This window comes from Pituophis catenifer, unplaced genomic scaffold, assembly GCF_029215685.1.
Source record: "Pituophis catenifer annectens isolate HBS135680 unplaced genomic scaffold, rPitCat1.0.hap2 SCAF_1, whole genome shotgun sequence".
In the NCBI taxonomy this organism is placed as follows: Eukaryota; Metazoa; Chordata; class Lepidosauria; order Squamata; family Colubridae; genus Pituophis; species Pituophis catenifer.
The window spans coordinates 143,901,238-143,922,437 of NW_027256881.1; positions in this window are offsets into that span (position 1 = coordinate 143,901,238).

Sequence of the window (21,200 nt, forward strand, 5' to 3'; positions counted from 1 at the left end):
CTCTCTAGTAAGTTAATTGTGTTATGTGTAAATGATGATGTTATCCAGGGGTGTCAAACTCTAGGCCTGCGGGCTGGATCCGGCCCATGGGGTGCTTAGATATGGCCCACGGGACTGCCCTGGAAACAGGTAAGGACCAGCCCAAGGTGCCTCTGCCAGCAAAAACAGAGCCTGGGAGGGCTGCACACAGCCCCCATAAGCTCCAATTTCGCTGGCAGAGGGTTAGCAAAACAAACTAAAAGCAAAACAAAACAAAGGAGAAATGTTTCCCCTTTTGCATTTGAGCATCCAAGAAGGGACAGGAAATGAGAAAGGAAAAGAGGAAAGACAAAGAAAAAGAAGGGAAAATGGGAACAGAGCAAGGAAGGAAGGGAGAAGGAGGAGGGAGGGAGGGAGGGAGGGAGATAGATTATAATGAGAGGGAGGGAAGGTCTGAGGGAAGTCCTGCCTTAGCACTTGGCCACCACAGGTGCCCCCGACACAAGTGACATCGAGCTGGCCACATCCACCCTGCCCTCCCCTCCCCCAAGTTCAAACACAACCCTGATGCAGCCCTCAATGAAACCTGATGTTATCCATTCAGTCGTGTCTGACTCTTGGCAATTCAGGTTTCTCCACATCTTCTGATCTTGGACTACTTCTTTGAGTTTTTCTACGCTCTGGCTGCTGTCAATTTTGATGATGCCCAGCCATTGTTCTTTGATGGCCTGGTTTTATTTTCCTTTACCTCTAACTCTTCCAAACATAATTGCTTTATTCCAGTGAATATGTGTAAAAGGCTGATGCAAAATATAGTTTTGTTCCTTGATACCTTTATTACTTGCTATATTTTAAATGAATTTTGGAATAAAGCTATGGCAAAAAGCTTGTCTGTTATGAAAATTGTTAGGTATCAAACACTTGAATATAAAGTAATCATCCAAACCAAAATATGTATTCTCTGAGGGGGAAAAAAACCCCAGCCTCTTTGCTCTTTATTTCTCCAAACCTGGTGCAGAGCCTTGAGAGCTGATACTGCGGTCTTTAGACCCAATTGATAGCTGTATATTTCAGTCCATTACGAATTTATGCTCAGCATCAGTCAGGGAATCCTCCTCTTTCCCTAAAGACTAAAAAAAGATTATCACTTTAGTCAAAGCGTTTAAATGTTAATTGCAAGCTAGGATGTATGCTTCTGTCCAGCTGAATTCTGGATTGATTGATATGAAAACTTTTTAATAGACTCTGAGGGGCAGGATGTAGCTATTAATGAAGGGTTCTAATTTATAAGAAAGTATCAGGTTGGTGCGGGGGTTAAAGTGAAGAGCTATTTTTATTCTTCCTCCTACTGGATAGTTTGGAGTAGATCTGGGGGGGATGGGAAAGGCTCTTTGAATGATGTTTTGCGAATGATATGAAATAATTCCAGTGGCTACTTTTTATCCTTTCTTCCATTTGACATCTTCCTCTGAGATTTTCTAGTTTTCTTGGCAAGTGGAAGTTGCCTGGAGCTTTTTCCTTGGGTTATCTTCAGTGAGCCAGTGTTCTCCTAAGACTTCCTAAAAGAGGAAGTATGAAATAAAATATCCTGTACAGAATCAGCAAGGGGTAAAAGCAGCAGAGAATATGCTCCCTTGTATGAGCTAAATAGAACTTAAGAGAAAATGACCTTTGCTTAACCAGTCAGTGGAAGAAAATAGGATCTTTTCTAGGTCACTTTCATAAATTTGACATCATAAAAAACTCTCAAGTAGAGTGGAGAAAAATAGTGACTGAACAATGAATATCATCTTGACCATTCTGCATTTCCTCTATCCATTTTTTCTGTCAGTTTTGTGTATGGTGTATAGCTCCTTAAAGTTTTAGTCCTAGACCAAGCAAATGGTCTATGTATATGAATAAAGTAAAGTATATGAATAAAGGTAAAAGTTTCCCTGTACCAGTCTTGTCCGACTGTAGGGCATGGTGCTCATCTCTGTTTCTTAGCCAAGAAAGTTAAGGTGTTGTCCGAAAACATACTCCATGATCATGTAGCCAGCATGGCTATATGCCAAACTCACAGAATGTTACCTTCCCACCTACTAATCTACTTGCATTTGCATGCTTTTGAACTGCTAGGTGGGCAGGAGCTGGGATGAGGAACGGGAGCTCACTGTGTTGCGCAGTGCTCGGGGCTCGAATCTGTGCTGTCAAGCTTTCCAGCTAACAAGCTCAGTATCTTTAAGCACTGAGCCATTGTGCCCCCCGCCCCAAATGTATGGGTATAAAATAGGTAGACAGACAGACAGACAGACAGACAGACAGACAGACAGACAGACAGAAGATTAATCTCTAGTAAACCCATTTTTTTTTAAAAAAAATACATACTGCATTTAAGTCTGCCAAGTATAAAAAGAACCTGGTCTATTCGGGGAAATAACATATTATATGATCTGCGATGTGATGCGATGCGATGTGATATGTCTGCGATGAATGCCCTTGTGTAGTGAACAATATAGTGGAACGTGATCAATTAATTATGGTACACACTAAATGCTCAGCCAAAGGCGTCTTTATCTTCCATGAATGCTTTGCATTTTGGAACTTTCAAAATATTTAATCTGTTGGACTAAAATTTTTGATGGAGAGATATCTTCTGTATGTCCTGCTAATATTTTTTTGTATCGTAGATGTGTTTGTTAACATCTTGCAAAGCTATTTGTGAGCCGATAGCTATTAAACTAGGGAAGAGGAACCAAATATCAAGAGTTTACTTTCTAGCAATTTTATACTGCTTGTCTTAAAATTGCTTGCAAGTGAAAGAGAAACCAAATCCTTCAAAATCAAACAAGTTTCAGACAATAGTTGATATTGATTTACTTGGCTTTCAACATCAGGGAGATGAAACCAGCCTCTAACTGGAGGGCTGCATTGGGTACATAAGATCGATCTAAAAAAAATAGAAAAAAAAATTCCCCTGGATATTTTCTAAAAGGGGAAACATCATAAATGCAAGCTTGTCAACCATACAAAGCTAGGGCAACTTCTTTTCTTTGGAAGGTTTTGAGTGTTGAGGGGAATATGTCCAGAGGTGATATTTGGATTATTTTTCAAACAGACTTTTTTTATATCAGTAACTAATATCCTATATAGTACAGGATCCAGTTATTTTGGGACTTCTTTTGTCTAATGGTATCTACCCACTCCCACCTGCTGTAAAAAGATGGGCATAATTCAATGTCTGCTTATTTCTGTCTTAAAGCTGGAGTAAGTTTGAGTTCACTCCAGTGTGAGAGCAATTGTATATTAGGATGCGTCAAATTTTTCAACTTTAAATTTCCAAACATTAGGGGTGCTCAAAAGTTGTGACATGCCTTGGGGATTGTAAAGATATTTTGGTTACTTTAAAACGGGGGTGTCAAACTCGCAGCCCACCACTCCTGGTTTAGTGAAGGGGAAAAAAGTTGTGATACGTCATGTGACAACGCCGTGACGATGTGCCGTGACACCCCTGCTTTAATATAATTTACATGTGCTTGGTAAGTAACTACATAAATATCATAACTTTTTAACATATTGTTTGTTTCATTTGAATGTCAGTTCACAATAGAAACAATCTTTTTCCATGTTATTTTCATTCCCTTGATGTCTCTAGTGCATAAAGTGTTATGCTGATCAGAATCTGGCTTGAAGTCTGAAATAATTGTCCTTCACTTTTGAATTTTATGTGTCTGGGTTTGGTTCTAAATGGCTGTTTTTATGCTTTCTAATATCTGAAACCTCATGCTTTGTTGAGTCTTAACAGTTGCAGGGTTCGGTTGGCTAAATTAACTTCTGCTGATCCAAGAGTGTAAAGGATGCTTGCTTGCTTTATTTATTTATATGTCTCAAATTCATTACTCTGGGCCAGCTAAATATTAAAAATGCAAAACAATTTGTAAAAAATGAGCTGGCTGTTTCAATTTCTGTTATTCTGATTTCACCACCAAATAAAACCTATGAAGAAGCAAAGTTTGGGTAAATACAAGATTTTTGGAGTGTTTGAAAGATATTCCACCTAAACATCCTTGACCTATCAAGATAAATTATGGATAAAAATAGGCACAACACTATGCAGTTTTAGCCTGCCTAAAAGAGAAGCACACACTTTTTGTGTTGATAAGTATTAACATTCAAAGTAGGTCACAGTGCCTGAATATTTCTAATAGTATAACCCTCTCTGTTTCCAGAGTTTAATTACAACAGGGATCCCACAGGGTTGGTAATTTCATGTCACAGAGCTAGTGAAGTTTCTTGATTTAAGTCATATATATATGGGCTCCAGATATGTCTGTCAAACCACAAATGGTAGCAGAGGAATGAAGAATGTTAATTCAATTGACTATTTTTCGGCTGTTAATGGTAAGTACCACCAGCTGCAGATGATCAGTATTGCTTTTCATCTGCCTCTGGTATTTTTCACTGAAGCTGACATGATTGATGGAGGTAGAATTGGAATGAAGGGTGAGCATAGCAACTTCTTTAGCCATTCTGTTTCTGATTGTGTTTTTATTACAGGAGTCAACTTGGAATGTTTAATTGCTTTTGGAAACTAGCAACTGCTGAGGATGTCAAATGCTGATAATTGGTTTAGGACACAGATGTGCTATAAATTAAGCTGAGGTCATCTCAGATAATTTGTGTATTATTGCCTACTTTCTTGGGGTGGGGTGGGGGGGCTTGCTTGCTTTCAGAAGAATTTCATGCCTCTAACCCAAGGTGATGGTTTTGTGGGTCATGGAAGTTGAATAAACAACACATTTAAACTCGGAGGTATGAAAGCCCCACTAGGTAGGAATAAATTCCATAGGAAAGCTAAAACTACTTTTATTGAGATTGATAATCATAACTAAATCATGCAAGTCTGGTTGTGGGGTTCTTCCTCCTCCTCCTTATAGCTCATTGAATTAGAGATATGCTTGCCTGAATCACTTCCAAATGTTTTGTCATTTTCCTCGGACTTACAAAATGTTTCACTCCCTTTTGCTTAGACAACAGTTCCTGCATATTTCCATCATGGCCACTTTCCTTATTTTGTGTGAAGTTTGGGGACGGACGGACATATCGCATGTATCATATTTTTTGGAGTATAAGACGCTCCGGACTATAAGATGCACCTACCTTTTTTGGGGAGGGAAACAAAAAAAAATCTGCCTTTTCCTCCCACATCCATCAAGTATTCATCTGGCCCATTTGCCGCCACCCGTTCACCACTGCTGCCACGGCCTGTTCGCCATTGCCGCGGCCTATTTGCCACCACCCATTTGCCACCGCCGCCATGGCCTGTTTGGTACTGCCATGGTCTGTTTTCCATCACCTGTTAGCCACCACGGTGGCCCATTTGCCACCATCCGTTTCCTGCCACAGCCCGTTCACTGCCATGTGCTTGCCATCACGCCCCATTTGCCACCGTCATGGCCCGTTTGTCGCTGCCGGGCTGGTTCACCACCACTTACTCGCCGTTGCTGCTGTGCCCCATTTGCCACTGCCTGTCACCGGCGCGGCCTATTCAGCGTGGCCTGTTCACCGTAGCTGCAGCTCATTCGCCATGGCCCATTTGCTGCGGCCCATTTGCCGCCGCCTGTTCGCTGCCACCGCGCCTGTTCCCCGCCACCACGGCCCATTCTATAACAGCTAATCGGCACCACGTCAACCTCCCTCACCCCCACCGCAACATTCACTGCATAAGGCACACTGAAAATTTCACCCATTTTTAGGGGGGAGGGGGAAGTGTGTCTTATACTCCAAAAAATACGGTATGTTTTGATGCATGTTAAAGGACACAAGTGTGTAATTATTTTATTTGCACAATGCCTTAATGATACATATGCCATTTTTACATCACTGTGACTGGTGGTGGATATCTCCATCTAGATAGCATTCTGTTTTTCCATATATAAGCTATGCCTTTTCAGATATTGAATTTCATCCCAGTAGCTGTAGCCCACCATGATCCGGGAAGAGGAATGACAGGGATTACAGTTTAGTAATAGCTAAGGTTTTCTATGCCTGCTGCAAAGCAGTGCTTCTTAAACAGCATATTATATCAGACAATGGACAGCCTTCAACAGTGATAATGTGCAAAATACTTTTATAATTGCTAAAGTTACTGAATAATGTAGATCTTCATAAAGCACTGCTCTCCAGAATATTAAACATTTATGTTAATTTGAAAAAGAAAACTTTAGGCCCTCTTTTCATCCATCAGCAATTAGATGCATTAAATATATATCCCTGTTTTTGTTGCATTTCATCCTGTTACATTGGCAATGATTAGTAGGGAAGCTTAATATGATTCTGAAGGCATCCTCGGCATTTTTAGTTAGATAGCCTGCTCATCTTCAGTAAAACAGTACTATAGGACTTGGAATCCTGTACAGCTGATTCATAAGTCAAATTTTATTATGTTAAATAAAATTTCACATAATAGGGAGGACCTTTTGTGGAGATCCTTCCTCCCTCTTCCCCCTCCCTTTTTTGGCTAAAGGTAAGAAGATTGTGTACCAAGGATTTCCTCTTCTCCCCATGGAAATGGGCTTCCTATATATATGTCTCCTTTATGCTGAAATACTGTGTACCCAACAAAAGCTATTGTGGCAAAAGCTAAATTGGCAGGGACTCTCCATCCTCCACCATGTATAAAACTAGAATTGCCATCCATTGTGTTTCCATTGGATCCAAGACATTCTTTCTATACAGAATAAAATAAGTCTAGCTGTATCTTATTTAGCATGCATTTGATCAAATATTGGGTAAACAGTTATGTCTTTCACATTGAATGCAGAGCGGAAGACTTCACAGTCTCATCTTATACATGTTTTTATATAGAAACTGCAGTATTCTATGTCAGCCTGGAATCATTGCTCCTATGTAATATTTTTAAAACTCTTAACTACGAGTCTCTAAAGGAAAAATGCCAAGTTTAGTTATGTGTTAGGTCTACATATAATTTCAAAGCTCTGCTCTGGTCTTTACATATAATTAGAAAGAAACACTTTTCAGATACCAAAATCTATCAATCTATCATCCATCCATCCATCCATCCATCCATCCATCCATCCATCCATCCATCCATCTATGTTTTAGCTCTTTGTTTAGCATCAAGGTTGTTCTTTGTTTTTATATGGAAACTTCTTTTGCAGTTGTAATGTCTTTGGCAGATTTTATAAACTAATATTTTCTGTTAGCGCAGCTACTACTGTGTAGTCATTTGAACTCCTTTATTACATTCCTTTTTCTTGATTTAAAGAGTTATGTTGCTCATTAAACTCAAGTTCATGCATGGGAATCGGTTATGAACTTGTTGTGGACTGCATGGATTGAACAAACAAACAAAATTTGTTAACAACTCCATTAGCACAGTTCCTTTTCATCAGGCTTGGATTCTACCTAATGTACCACTAACCATTATTTTCTCACCTAGTTTGCTCAGCAGTGACAGATAATAGATGAAGCCATTACAAATATATTTGACACTGCATCCCTGAAGATGTGAAAATTGAAGTCTCTCATCATGATTTAAAATGTGTGCTCACTTGCTTAAATGAGGTGGAAGAAGTAGCAGTGGAAATAAAGCAAGCCAGATTTCTAAAAACGCTGGCTGGCTGTTACTCGGGTTAATAAACTGCATCATGCCCATATAGAGCCATCTGACGATAGCTTAGGTTGAATTTGTTCTTAATCAAGTGTTCTTGTGGCATGATTTTTTCCTGTGATGTGACATTCAATAACATGTCTCTGTCTTTGGAAATGTAACTTCATTGGGCATCATAAAACATATATTACCTTCCCTTTGTTTCATCTATTTATTTTTATTTTTATTTTTTTGAATTATGGTATTAATTTGAAGATAGTCCTTTGCAGTAAAGGTGGTAGTGATTTGTGAGAATTAAGGCAAACATTTCAACTTGCCCCTGTAATATAAGGGAGTTCAGACACGGACCAAGATGGCTGACTCAGGGCTGGTAGTGGTACTCCTATCTTCCTTCCTTTATCATTCCACTCCTCCACTATGGGTCTTATCAGAGTCCTCCAGAGAAAGGTTGTTTTTTAAAGGTTGAAGGTATGGGGTCATGAAAATGAGTTCGGTGCCCTTTGTTCTGTTAAGGCCCAAAGTAAATGTCTCCTCTCCCTATACTATTTTAGCCCTTAGTTTCTCTCTCCCCCCCCCATTTCAGTGTGTAGGCTAACGAAGCATGAACTATCTCATTTGTTTTGTGCTCTTGATAATTGACTGCCTACATAGTTACAAAGGGGAACAGTTTTGGTTAAATTATGTATTTCTGTATTTTCTCTCTCTTTTTGCAAAAAGGCAAATTATACATATACCACAAGGTTTGTAAGTGAATTGAAGTACACTGTTGTGGATATGGCCCATTCCTTAGGAAATGTCGTAAAAATCTAAATTAAGCTTGAAACACCATGACTTTTCCAATTTTTACAGAAAGGAATCATTTGTAAATAAGAGAGGCATTGAGGCTATAAAGATACGGTAATTGTTTTTAAGTGGCCAAACTGTTTCCTAGTATTTTGTTTTCTTAGTATATTCTGTCGTAGATCCTATTATAAAAAGATAAATCCTATTATATAAAAGATCCTATTATAAAAAGATAAAGAGGATGCACCCCTGTGCATCCTCTTTATCAAGCCTCCTTTCTGCACTCTATCTGATCCTTGCTCAGCCTCTCTTGAACTCTTACACAAACAGCTTTCCAAGAACTTCCCATGTCTCCCTTGTGCCCATGTGCCTCATTGTGCACCCTCCCCAAGTCTTGTTGTGCCTCCCTCGCACATCCATTTATGCCGTCCCCAAGCTGTCGGCAATCATCTATCTTCCAGCTTGTTTTGCAAACCACATTTTTGCTGGTTTCCCCACTGACTTGATTTATGGGAAACCAGCAGGAAGTTTCCTTGCCAAATGACGATCGGATTTGGTTAACAATGGCAATTGGGATTGCAGAGATTGACATTGCTAAGTGAAGCATTTGTGTTTTATGATACTATTAATTCTCCTAATAAGCTGCGGGATGGTTCAGGAATGGGTTGATACAGTCTGATCTGCCTGGGGACTAAGTCATAATTTTTTGGCCACGCCTCCATGTCTCTCCTTCAGGCCCCAGTTTTCGACTCAGTCGTCTGACTGAGCAGTTTCTCTTCACTCAAACCATTCCTGGACCATTCAGAATTCAGGTTTTTTGGACAATTGACAGGCTTGCGTGCTGGCCAGATCAGCCTTGGCTGGTAACACCACCACTGACTGAGTCGAAAACTGGGGCCTGACGGATAGACGTGGAGGCGTGGCCAAAAAATTATGACTCAGTCTCCAGGCAGATCAGACTGTATCAACCCATTCCTGAACCATTCCACAGCTAAAGAGAATCGGTGTTTAGGTAGAACCAACGCCCCCTCAGCCCTGCAAAACAGTCAGTTTTGTGTGTAGCCCCTTAGGAAAATTAACTGCCCAGCCCTGATCTAAGTTCTAGAAAATGTACAATTTTTATTACCTATGTTTTCTTATAGACTGATAGAAAAAATTCTTGCTTTCCTCTGAACTGACCTTCTAGCTGGAATACCCTGAACTTTTCTTTGCCTATTGATTTATTTTTGAAAATGCACTGTGAATGGCTGCCATTTTAACTTATGAACTTTGGGCAGCTAACAACAATCAACAAAAAAAGAATATCCCAAAACCTTTATAATGGCATAGAAGCATCTGGAGAGAGGGTGAAATAACTAGGTTTGCCGCACATATCTTTTTCATCACCTGAAAAAGGTGTTTGCAGCTGCACTAGTTTGCAGCTTCTTTGTAGTGTCCCAGGAAACAGATAGACAGGTTTCTGCTGACAGTGGGAAATTCCCAGAGATTAATCTGGAGAATTATTTTTATATAGTTGTGCAGTAGAATAGAATAAGGAGAAAATAACTCATTTGTCTAATTTATGTTATTTGCTAAATGGCAAACACTCTCTTAGCTATTTTTAGGTTCTGTAATAACACTGAAATAAGTGCAAACTTCAAAAACAGCTTCAGATAGTCCTCACTTACTGAATTCAGTTGGAACTAGCAACTCTGTCTCTAAGCAATGTTGTGACCATGCTGGATAACAGTGTTAGTTCCACTGAGATTGTTTAGCAAACCACCCACAATTGTTAAGAGCAATGTCACATACTGTAATTGTGACAACTTTCTTCTGGTGTCCCCATTGACTTTGCCTGTTGAAAGCCACAAATGATGATTAAATGACTATGGGATGCTGATTGTAAATGCACACTGGTTGTCAAATGCAATTGCAATCACATGGCTGTCGGCATTTTGTGATGGCTGCAAGTTCAAAGACTGGTCTCCTCTTTAGTGCTGTCGTAACTTTGAATGGTCACTGAATGAGTAGTCAGTAAGCGAGGACTACCAATATTGCTCTCCCGCATAGATGAGAAATGCTGAGCTGTATCATCGGAAACTATGAATGCAAAGCATAAGGGCAGTACAAATATTTGGAAAAGATAATTTACTGTTGGCTTGTTTCTCCTGGGCCTGTGGCAGCATTTCCTACTAAGTGAAATGCAAAACACCAAATGCAAATTCCAGAGCATCAGAACGCAAGACAAGAAGCAATCGATGGAAGGAGAGAAGCAACCCAGAACTAAGGAGAAACTTCCTAACAGTAAGAACAATTAACCAGTGGAATGGCTTGCCTTCAGAAGTTGTGGGTGTTTCATCACTGGAGACATTTAAGAAGAGACTGGACAGCCATTTGTCTGGAATGGTATAGGGTCTCCTGCTTGAGCAAGAGGGTTGGATTAGAAGACCTCCAAGGTCGTTTTCAACTCTGCTATTCTGATCATCGGGGGAGTGAAAATATCCTAATAAATCAGTTTCTGTCCTATCACAGTATTTCCACTTGATCCCCAGATTCTGCCCTTGACTTGCATGCTTGTCTTCAGCAATATTCAGTCTGGTTGCTGAAACTGGGTGTTCAGTGCATCTAAATCGGGGGTGAAATCCAGCCGGTTCTATCCGGATCGGGGAAACTGGTAGTGGCGGCTGAGGGAGGCTCTGCCCACCCGCACGGACATCATGACGTCCTTTTTTTGCGACATTTTAAGCCTCTGCGCATGCGCGCGCACATTGGCAAACCAGTAGGGAAGGTAAGTTAATTTCACCCCTGATCTAAATTGTACTGTTCAGGAAAATTCTGCCTGAAATCATAGGTGCTACAAATGCTTTAGTATTATTTGGGAGAGTTAGAGATGGGCAAGATATAAACTGTAGTATCTATTGACTCGTGCCTGGTTCTTGCTAGAAAGCAAATATCTTTTGATCTGCATGACTTAAAAATATTGACATTGACCCGATAGAATTGCGCAGGAAGATTGCACTTTGTGTAGAAGAAATGTTTTATATGGAGAAAGATGTAATCAGATGAACACTTATTTATAGTCTGATGTCGCAGATTGATTAAATAGGTGACTAGGACAGTGTGAGGTTGTGCAGGTGATGGTTTTTCCCTTCATGCCAGACCTTAAGCATTTGAAATCCTTGCTTTTCTTTGCCAGTTCATAGCCATATTTCCAAACCATAACAGCTTGAATGAAACAGCATTTCCAGATCTCTGCCTGTTGAATCTGAAACAAGCTCCTACATTAATAAAGATATTGGCGGCTATGTCTGTATTCAGTGGTTTGCAAACCTCTATACCTCCACCTCCTACCAGCAATATATATTCTGGGTTTTCTCTAGGCTCAATAAACGTAAAGCCTCTCATAAATAGATAATATGCAATAATGTGAAAAGTGCTGGCGGCTCTGTGTCTGAAAACAACCACATTTCCTAATATTTAATTTTTCACCCAGCTATTTCATTTAGAGCTATTTTTCTATGCTTTTGATTTATTGCTGTAAATTTCTCTTGGTGGTATGTTTTGGATTTTTTAAAATAAATAAATAAAAGCAATTAATTGTTTTCTCTAATTTTAAGTCAGTCATCTAAAAATACCTTGAGCACAGCTTTAGGAAACAGGTAATGAATTATGAACTGAGTGTTGGGTGATAAAGTAACCCTGCTATCTTACAATTTTTCAGTATGTATTAGAATTTATGGTCATGCACATAATCCATACATTGTTTTCTCTGAATGATCTATAGAAGGGGATTTATCACACACTGCTTTTAGAAACAAGAACATTTTTGGACAATAATTATAATTCTCCACTTGAAAATATTTCTCAGCTGACTTTACCCTGTGTAGGAGGTAAAAGTATTTGACAAACAAGAGCTCAGTGGGTGGTGTTTAATATCATGTGAATGAGGTTTGAGGGTGTACAAATTGCCTTTCTCTCCTCTGCCTCTATGTTTGCCTCCCATAATATAATCTGTTTGGTTTTGAGAATAGCTGTGGCTATTGTGCTACCTAGGTTTGCATCATTGATAGATAGATGCAGCAGAATAAAACCAAATTGGATTACTGCAATACACTCTGCATAAGGCTGCCCTTGAAGAATATCTAGAAGCTTCAACTGGTGCAGACTGCCTCTGTATTATACCTCTGCTCTGTGAGTTGTATTAGTTGCCAGTTTGCTTCTTGATCTAAGTGCTGGTTTTAACACTTAAAGCCCTTCATGGCATGAGACGGGTCTACCTGAGAGATTGCCTCTCCCCAGCTATATCAGCCCACTCCATTAAAGCTGGCAGAGAGGGCATGTTGCAAAAACCATCAGCTAGGGATCTACAGTTGGTGAGTCCTAAGAGACAGGCTTTCTCTGCTCTGGTGCCCTTCTTATAGAACAGTGATGGCGAACCTATGGCATGCGTACCACAGGTGGCACGCGTAGCCATTTCAGTGGACATGTGAGCTCAGCTCCGGCGTGCATGTGCGCGTTGGCCAGCTGATTTTCGGGCCATCTGGGCTCACCAGAAGTAGGGAAACAGATTGTTTCCTGCCTCCGGAGGGTCTGGGGGGGGGGGAGACCTGTTTTTTCTCTCACCTGGCTCCAGAGCCTCTCTATGAGTCTGGGGAGGGCGAAAACGGGACTCTAGGAGTCTCTGGAGGCTGGGGACAGCAAAAAAGTCACTTCCTGTCCACCCGGAAGTTGGGAAATGGGCCGTTTCTGGCCTCCGGAGGGTCTCCAGGGGGGCTGGGGAAGGCCGTTTTCCCCCTCCCCAGACTCACAGAGAGGCTCTGGAGCAGTTGAAAGAGAAAAACGGGCCTACTGGGCCATCGCGTGCCAGGAGCTGGAGGGGTAGCGGGGGGTCACGCGCACATGTGCAGGCATGGGGCGCATAGAATTATGGGTGTGGGCACGCTTGTGTGCAACCCCCCCTCCTGGCAAAAAGGTTAGCCATCACTATTATAGAACATTGTTCTCCCAAAATTAGATTAGCTCCATCCTTTTGTCATTTTGCAAAGCTCTTAAGACTTGGTTTATGTTATCAGGCCTGGAGCTCCCAAGCAATCAGAGATTTGCTTTCATGACTCCATTGTTGAGCTGGCTATTTTTATTCTCTTTTTGTCTGGGGTTTGTATATTTGTTTTTTATATATATATACTATTTATTTCTTAATGCAATTCCTTTATCTTTATATCTTTTATATCTATGTTTTTTTTCTGTGGTTGCTACCTGTCACTAGTTTTTGGTGAGATGAGCAGCTATACAAATTTGATCAATCAATAAATACATTGGATTATATTAAGTGAAATACTAGCAGAACTCTTATATTTAATCAAAATTATTTTTTAAAAATGATATTGTTTTATTGAAAAGGTGCCCGACATAATTCATTGTGTAATGAGATCACTGCATCATTTATAATTAAAACATAGAGTATTTCCTGTGGGCTTCTTTTAAAAACTAAAGACTTTTTTAAAAAAATAAAACCCATTTTCTTTAAGTAAGTAGAATTATCTTTAAAATCCTTTGATACATAAATAATAAATGATCTTTTCTGACATTAGTTTAACAGGCCTACACGAACTAAACATAAAATTGATCTGTATACTTGGGTATACATTCTGTTTTTTCAAACAAGAGGAGCTTGATCCGAAGCACTTTGAGTGAAAAAAGAAAGCTGCTAGTGAAAAAAAATTGCATGTTAGTACAATAAGCATTATTGTGTTAGAGCAGCAGTCTCCAATTTTTGTGGCTTGGTGGCCCAACTGGGTGGTAAGAGGGGAACCACACTGGGCAAGTGGCAGGCCAGTGTGCATCAGGGGTGAAATGCTCCCCGTTTGGACTGGATCGCCCGATCTGGTAGCGATGGAGGCGGGTGGTTTGGAGAACCGGTAGCAAAAATCCCTGCCCATCCCCCACCTCCCCTCATGCCCAGCTGAGCCACACAATCATCACAGGCTTTTTTTTTTACTTTTAAAAGCATTTTTTCTACAACCTCTTCCGCCGAAAAAATTCCTTTAAAAGTAAATTCCTTTAAAAGTAAAGCGCGGCTCAGCTGGGATCATCAAAAGCTTTTAAAAGAAAAAAAACCCTTTTTTCCTTTTAAATGCCTCTGACGATCCAAGCTGAGTTGCCTAATCGGCAGAGACTTTTTTTCTTTTAAGTGCCTCTGACGATCAGGCAACTCAGCTTGGATCGTCAGAGGCATTTAAGAGAAAAAAAAGTCTCTGCCGATCAGGCAATTCAGCTTGGATCGTCAGAGGCATTTAAAAGGAAAAAACCCTTTTTTTCTTTTAAATGCCTCTGACGATCCAAGCTGAGTTGCCTGATTGTCAGAGGCATTTAAAAGAAAAAAAGTCTCTGCCGATCAGGCAACTCAGCTGGGATTGTCAGAGCCTTTTGAAAGCATTTGTTTACAACCTCTTCGCGGAAGAGGTTGTAAAAAAAATGGTTTTAAAAGTAAAAAAAAAAAAGAGGCCACGCCCACCCAGTCACATTATCCCCCCACCAAGCCACGCCCACAGAACCAGTAGTAACAAATTTTAGATTTCACCACTGGTGTGCACCCATATGCCATGCAGTTCGACTGCACACTGCCCTGCCTCTCGTACAGCCCAGTTCCGAATAAGCCATGGCCTGGTAGTGGGCCACAGCCCGGGGGCTGGGGACCCTGTATTAGAGGTTCTTGTTATGCTTCATCTTTTACAAGTGTATGTATTACATGAATTTGGTTTTTTACCCTACTCCTTTATGAGATGCAAAATAACTCTCGATATGAGCAGAAAGTACTACAGTGTGACATTTTCATATTACTTGAACAATAGTTCAGTATTGAATATTGTGATGGGTGATAGAAGTAACAGTATCGGATCCTTTTAATTTCAGTCTCTACTTGTTCAGGATAGTACAGGTAGTTCTCAACTTACAACCATTCATTTAGTGACAGTTTGAAATTACAAGAGCAATGAAAAAAGGAACTAACAACTGCTACTCACACTTATAACCATTGCAGCATCCCCACAGTCATGTGATCAAACTTCTGGCGCTTGGCAAATGAGCATGTATTTACCTCAGTTGCATTGTTCCTGGGTTATGTGACCTCCATTTATGACCTTCCCAACTGGGTTCTGACAACCAAACTCAACTGGGAAGTTGGATTCACTTAATGATTCCATGTGTCACCTAAACTGTAGTGATTTCCTGAACCATGGCAAAAAAAGTTGTAAAATCAGATGTGACTCTTTAACAACTCACTTGCTTAGCAACAGAAATTCTGGTCCCAATTGTAGTTGTAAATCAAGGACTACCTGTATACACAAAATAGTGCAGGTGTTCCTTTGCCCATAAGAATATTTTTTTTCTTACTAAATCCTAAAAAGAACAAGGATTTAAGATGTCTGCATGTCCTATTCTTAAATTGACCTTTGATTACTTGTCAAATAATGTACAAGAAACATAGCAAAGTTATAATTTTAAAAATGCTATAGAAGATGCATTGCACGAGAATGAGCAATTACCAGTATAACTGTTATTTATTTATTTATTTTAGCCTTAGGATGCTGCATGGGGAAATTGTAATAAAATGCTGAAAAGTGACTTGCAGTAAATTATTTTCCAAGTTGGAGCTTGGAAAAATGGTGCTATAAGCAGATTATGAGGTAAAACTACTTTTATTGTTAGGTGTTTTTCTGATGCTTTATTTTCTGGCTGCTCTTTCTGACAAAGAAGACTCCAGCTAACAAAAGCATCTCTACAATAAAGTCACTATAAAGGCACAGTAAAATGTCACAGGACTCTCTTAGAAACATTAACATTTACACCTCTAAAATGACTTAATGGCTCTAAATAATTTTGATTTGCTTCTAACCAAGAATCTGCTTGAATTACTTTCTTACTGTGTAAGTGTTGTCTTTAATGGCTATTTAAATGGTTGCATGGTACTGTATTTTATGAAATATTAATATAATGTGTGTGAGTCTGATGGAACCAAAGAACAAAGCACTATTTTTATAATACATTTATGAAAATTTGCTTTCTACGCAAAGTACAAAGACAGTAAGACTGGCTTTCTACATTATCAAATGTAACAGTTTCATGTGTGACTTTAGGCATATACAGTACTGTTCTCCAACGCGCAGCTTGGAGAATCCAAAGCTTCGGGTTGTTCAGTAGTTGATAGCCTACACTGAGTGTGTTCCTTTAAGAGATTTCTCTTCAGACACGCCCACTTGCTCAACAGAGTCCCAGTTTAGTTCACTCAGTTGAGCCTGTGACACTGTCTGAAAATTTCTCTGTTATCCTACTAAAACCTGTTCCAGAAGCTTTGGATTCTTCAAGTATTTTTCCACTTAATCTTCAGTTCTCTGATCTTCGTTATTTACTGCAGGGGGTGAGTCTGCCTGCTCCCTCAGGCAGGCTGTCAAGACTATTGTATCTTTCTGAGGCCGGCTAATTATCTGCTCCTCAACATCGCTGAATAGCCGCAGGCGTGTGGGTAGGCTTTCCGGTCTGCCGGCATTGCCGCCCTCGCCGTTTTTGATCTGTTTGAATTTGGCGGCTGGAGATTGACGCCCTGCTCTCAGCGGCGTCTCTCTCTCCCTCCTCTTCGTTGCGAGACTGTTTCTAGCGTCGGGATCACTTATGAGTGATCGCACGCTGTTTTACCGAAGAGGCATCAGCGCGGCCCCCCCCCCCCCACGCTCCATTAAGCCATCGGAGCGCCCCTCGAGCGCCGGAGCGCCCCTCAAGCGTCCCTGAACCCCCGGAGCGCTCTCCTGCCGCTGCCTAGCCCTGAAAGTGCTTTTGAGCCTTCATTGAACTCCAGGGCGTCTCGGCTGCTTTCCTTCTCCACTGGGGCTTGTTGGAGGCGGCGCTTGAACTTTTTCAGATTACGCGCCATTTTTAACCGCCTCAGCGCTGGGAGCTACGCTCACTGACAGCTCGCGCTGATTGACAGCTTTCCCCCACAAGCCTCCCGGCCAGATCGGACTTCCTTGCCGGCTAGTTTGAGTGCCCCTCAAGGTGGATTTATTGGAGAACCCTTCCTGTCTCCATTGTTTGTCTTGGCCTGCAGCCTTGCCTAGCGCCATTCCCCAGATCTTAAAGGACTGTGACTGTAACGGTTGTGGATTCTGCCTAGCAACCGCTTCCGCGCAGGCGCAGTTAACTCGTAGAGGACAAGTCTCTTCTCTGCTGGCATTGCTGAATTAACTAGCTTGTCTCTGTGGAGCAATTGGCTAGTTTTTCTCCCTAATCCTCAACCCCCACCCCTCCTGGACTTACCTGCCAGTCTTGGCTCTGATCATTCTCCACTGTTATTCATCAGTTGTCTCCTGTTTAAAAAAAAAAAAAAAAAAAAAAGAAAGAAATTCTATAAATAGTTATATTAATACCTATCGACATAACAATTAAATATAAGATACTTACCTGACGTTCATCTTCATCCTCTCCCAAAAAAAAAAAAAAAAAAAAAAAAGAGGAAAGATATTAATAACAATATTAATAGAGTAAAAAAACTAAAGTCATAACATGGCGGAACGAGATCTCTCGTCTGAACTGGAGGACAACAGCTCCCCAGAGCGCCTTCGCAACCAGACCAAGCAATGCAAAAGGTCACGACATCGCTCAGCACATTCATCTTCGTCTGCTGCTCCACTCCCTAAAAAGACCAAACGTTCATCAGCTGCGGACAAGGATGCCTCCAGAAGGCACAAGGCCTTGGAGCGTCAATTTGAGAAGGCACGCAGCCAGGCAACCCAGGCTGCATTCTCGCTGCCACCAGCCCCACTCTCACCTGTGGCTGAAGTTACCGCCCAACCCATCCATCAAGTGGCGCAACCACCCCTACGGTTGTCACAGCCATCACCAGCCATGGAAGTTTTCACTGAGACGATGCCGACTCACTGCATGGAACCAGTGGACCTCTCGCGCAGCGCCTCCCTCTCGCGACGGCCACAGCCGGAGGCAACTTTCACTCCCACGGCTGCGGGATTGCGCGCATCGGAGTCGGTCCACCCACCCTTCCAGTATGACATTCACCAGGTCATATCCGACACCGTTTCCCGGACCCTGGCAGCTACTTCTCAGCAGGCAGCACCATATGGGGCTTGGACTCAACCGCGGTATCCTCCTCCTCCGCCTCTGGCCCGGGGCGCACAACCGGTCCATATCCAGTACCAACCAAGGATCCTGGGGTCCGGTCCTCCGTCGGACTACGGACAAGGTGAGGAGTCGTCCCCGGAGGAAGGTGAGGTTGACCCATCGGATATGGAACTATCCGATGATACAGATATGCCACCCGAAAAGCCAGCCTTTTCTGGCCTTTTTAGGCCCTCATTATTCAAGTCGCTCCTGCACAAGGCGAAGTTGGCCACAAATATGGCAGACCCGGCCCCCCAGGTGGATCAGCCCGGTTCCTCTCAACAACACGAGGCCTTATTTACAGCGCCTAAACCGGCGGCGGACTTCATTCCGTGCCCGCAGCTCTTCTCTGAGGTGGTCCAACGATCCTGGTCCACGCCTTCTTCCTTGCCCGCTCCTTCGGGGCTAGACAAGAAACTTTACTGTTCGGCGCCTAGTCTCCAGGACCTTCTTCAGTTGCCAACAGTAGACACACCAGTGGCCAATCTAACGGCTTCCTCCGTAATTTCCAACGACGTCGCCGACGGGTTGCGCTCTGAGGATAGGAAAGCCGAGTTTACCTTCCGGCGTACACACAATGCGGCCGCCTGGGCGGTTAAGGCGGCCACCTCGGCCTCCTTCTTCAGCCGTGCCTGCTTAATTTGGCTCCGTCAACTTCAGGAGCGCCTGCCCTCTGCAGATTCTCGCCTCCGCCAAGATGTCAACAAACTGGTGGCGGCTACTGAATACACGGCTGACGCCTCGCTCAATGCTGCAAAGTTTGCCTCGCGCGCCCTGGTGTCGTCCGTCACATCTCGCCGTCTATTATGGCTCAAGAATTGGAGAGCCGATGCCAAGTCTCGATGGCGCCTCGCTTCAACTCCGTATAAAGGATCCCGTCTTTTCGGTGAAGCCTTAGACCCCATCCTTGTCGAGGACAAGGATAAACGGAAGGTAATGCCATCCTCTTATAAAAGGGCAGACCGTAAATCATCGTCTTACTCTACCAGGCAGCCCTTTCGGAATGACGCGGGACCTTCTGGGTCCTTCTCCTCAAGACCCTATTCTCAAGGATTCGACCGTTCCTTCGACAGACCCGCCTTCAGAGACCGTGGTCGAAAGGCCCCAGCGCCCAAGCGGCCCTTCCGGGGTACGGGCTCCCGTACCTTCAGAAGAGGGAAGTGACTACATCCATCTTCCCATTGGCGGCCGTCTGACTCATTTTCTTCCCCAGTGGGAGAGCACGACAACGGACGCCTGGGTGCTCCAGACAATCAGTCTGGGCCTTACCCTGGAACTCCGCTCCAGACCTCCCTCACACTTTGTCCAATGCCCTATTTCTCCCAACCTGGACAAGCGCCAGCTAATGGAGGCAGAAATCCATCACCTGCTTCAAATTCAGGCCATCGAACCGGTTCCCCTCCATCATCGCGGAACCGGCTTTTATTCAATCTTCTTCCTGGTCCCCAAATCGTCCGGGGGTCACAGGGGCATCCTAGACCTCAAGAGGCTGAACGAATTTATCGTATACCATCAGTTCAAAATGGAGTCCCTCCGATCGATTCTGGCTTCCATTCGACCAACGGACTGGATGACATCTATCGATCTGAAAGAAGCGTACCTCCACGTACCCATACGGCTATCCCATCGCCGTTTCCTACGCTTTGCCTACAACAACGGGCATTACCAATACAGAGCAATGCCCTTCGGCCTCTCCTCCGCCCCAAGGACCTTTACGAAGCTCCTGGCAGCAGTGGCGGCCCATCTACGTCAACATCCGGTCCGCCTCCACTGCTACTTGGACGATATCCTAGTCCTCTCCCCCTCTCCGGCCCGGGCATCTCGAGACCTAGAAGTGGTGAGTCGTTGCCTTCGTCATCATGGCTTCTCCCTCAACATCCCGAAAAGCCAATTGCAGCCCACTACTCGCATTCTCCATCTCGGGACATTAATAGACTCTGTAAGGGGCCAGGTGTTCCTGTCTCCGGACCGGTGTTCCAGTCTCCAGTCATTAACATCCCAGGTCCTCTCCTCTCGGAAGGTGACCTTGCTGCTCCTGTCCCGACTGCTCGGCAAAATGATTTCCTGCCTGTCTGTAGTCCCTTGGGCGAGATTCCATTCCCGCCAGCTCCAATGGTTCCTCCTCCCCTTTCAGAGAGCCAGGAGAAGCAACTCTTCCGCACAAGTATCCCTCCCGCCAGAGGTCTCAAGGTCTCTCCTCTGGTGGTCCTCCCAGAGCCTTCATCAGGGCAGCTACTTCCAGAATCTACAGCGCCTGGTGGTGACAACGGACGCCAGCCTGACGGGATGGGGAGGTCATCTTCTATCCCACGTTGCCCAGGGAACGTGGACAGCGGAGGAGAGTCGCAACGGGATCAACTGGTTGGAACTCCGTGCGATCCGTCTCTCCCTCCAACGGTTCCAGCAGATCGTGTCGGGGCACCATGTCCTAATTCGCACGGACAACGTAACCGCAAAGGCGCACGTGAACCGCCAGGGGGGAACTCGCTCGGGTCCTTTGATGGAGGAAACGACCCTACTGCTGATCTGGGCGGAAAAGCACGTCCTATCCCTTGTGGCGGAGCACATTGCCGGGACTACAAACATCACAGCGGACTGGCTCAGCAGACAACACCTCGACCACGCCGAGTGGCGCCTTCACCCGGATCTGTTCGCCGAGATAGTTCGCAGATTCGGCATG